The sequence below is a fragment of the Engraulis encrasicolus genome, chromosome 20 (genome assembly GCF_034702125.1).
Source record: "Engraulis encrasicolus isolate BLACKSEA-1 chromosome 20, IST_EnEncr_1.0, whole genome shotgun sequence".
Classification (NCBI taxonomy): domain Eukaryota; kingdom Metazoa; phylum Chordata; class Actinopteri; order Clupeiformes; family Engraulidae; genus Engraulis; species Engraulis encrasicolus.
Genome location: NC_085876.1, coordinates 9,268,104 through 9,270,603, shown reverse-complemented (window position 1 = coordinate 9,270,603; position 2,500 = coordinate 9,268,104).

Here is a 2,500-nt window from a genome sequence, read left to right as displayed (position 1 = left end):
CAGACCATTTCAAATCACATTAATATGTTGTAGAGTACAATGTGTAACTTCCATATGCTGCTCATTGAAACTGTACTATCTACTGCCAAATTATGAACAAATATGTACTACTATGACCAAAGTACAGTAAGTTTTACAACTAAAAATGTCTACTTCAGGACATTCAAAAAGGCGAACAATGGACACGATCCCCCTTTGCATGAAAAGTGTGATTTTCCCAGTTATATTGAATACTTAGAATGTGATGGTGGTGGTAAGTATTCATTAAAAATGTAACATTTGTTAATGGGCAGCATGAATTCTGGACATAAACGACCAAAAATATTACACAGTGCACCTTGAATGTAGTTGTGCTTTGTGTTGATGAAGCTGTCAAAGTGGGGCAGCACTGGTCGTGTGGCATATTCAAAATTGGCTCAGTTTACCGGAGCAGCCGTTGCAGGTCTGGCAGACGGACAGACGGACGCAAAATTGAGCAGGTGGCCATTGGCTGTAGCTTCAAGAGGAAATCTGCTCCAAAAAAACCCTTAAAACCTCACCACCACACGAGCAAACAATAAAATGCATTCATTGTCGGCTGTTGCCTGTCTGCCTGTGTGGCCCATGGGTGGGAGGCAGGGAGAGAGGGACACACATGCACGCACACACGGGCACATGCACACACACACACACACACACACACACACACACACACACACACACACACACACACACACACACACACACACACACACACACACACACACACACACACACAAACATATGCACGCACACGCACACACAAATGAAAAACAGAAGCACACTCCTTTGAATTCTGAAGATAATTTTTTATATCATGTATCTATTATTGCATAATATAGGCGTATGTGAATTAATGCCACACTATGACATTGTAAAATCTGTTTATTCTAAAGCTTGAAATAGAGACAGGAGTGTGGGGAAAGAAATGGACAGAAGAGCACAAATGGATGAACGGAGATGGGAGGTGTGTGTGTGTGTGCGTGTGTGCGTGTGTGTGTGTGTGTGTGTGTGTGTGTGTGTGTGTGTGTGTGTGTGTGTGTGTGTGTGTGTGTGTGTGCGTGGGCATGTGCTTGTGTGTGTGCTCGTGTGTGTGTGTGTATGTGTTGGGGGGTGTTGTCTATCTGACAGTATTTGTTTGCACAGGTGTCTGAACAGGTGTCCTTTTCTGTCTTTTAAAATTATCAATTAAAAATGTGGTTTAAAAAAACACAGCCATCAATATTTGCATTTGACTCGTACATAGCCCTGGGCTGGTCAATAATATGGCACGCAAACACGCATGCATGCACGCACGCATGCATGCACGCACGCACGCACACACACACACACACACACACACACACACACACACACACACACATGTTGTGCGTCTACACTCCACTAAACTCTAAGGATGATCCTTATTCCATATGGCAGGCACTCATGCTCATGAATGAATCGGAAGTGTGTGTGTGTATAAGTGTGTGTGTGTGTGTGTGTGTGTGTGTGTGTGTGTGTGTGTGTGTGTGTGTGTGTGTGTGTGTGTGTGTGTGTGTGTGTGTGCATGTGTGCGTGCGTGCGCAGGCGTGTGTGTGTGTGTATGTGTATGTGTGTGTGTGTACAACTTCAGCAAGCTGCTCGTCCTCTCATTATACTGATGGCCAGACTTTGGGAGGACACCACCAACTGGTGCTCTCACTTTCTGACCGTGCTCTCTGTCAGTGTGTGTGTGTGTGTGTGTCTGTGTGTGTGTGTGTGAGTGTGTGTGTGTGTGTGTGTGTGTGTGTGTGTGTGTGTGTGTGTGTGTGTGTGTGTGTGTGTGTGTGTGTGTGTGCGTGTGTGTGTGTCTGTCTGTCTGTCTGCCTGTGTAATAACTTTGTTCTGTGGACTTGTGTTTGAGAGAAAGAGTGCAAAAGGGAGAGAGAACAAGAGAGACAACCTATCCTCATCCCAAATGCGTAATATATGTGACTATTTGTTAAGCATGCCGATGCGTAAAACAACATTACGCATTCGGAGCACCCCCTTACGGTGGACCGAAAGCACTGCATCATCAACTCTCAATGACTCGGGAATGCTCGGAAAAGCCAAAGCGCCTCCTTATTGGTTGGTTAGAACGTACCAAGAGTTACGCATTTAGCACAGGGCCGTTTCTTCTGTAATCCTTCGTAAAAGAGGCATTGTGACTTTGGGATAGATTAAAACACAATATGAGATTAATGTGTGCTTCATTGCACCCATCATTTGGGTGGTATATGCTCTTAGTACGTTTAAACCCATGGTCAGACGGTAGTGGTGGTGGTGCTGCAGATTGCACTTGTGTTAACTCTATGGTCATAGCAACCGTTGTCAAGGCAAACAAACATTTTTTTTAAAAAAGTGTACATTTTCGAGAGATAGTACAAAACATACGAACTTGTTATTATTAATTATTGTTGTTGTTGTAGAAAAATATCACATACACCTGTATGTTAAAGTCGAAACAGTCTGCCAGGGGTTT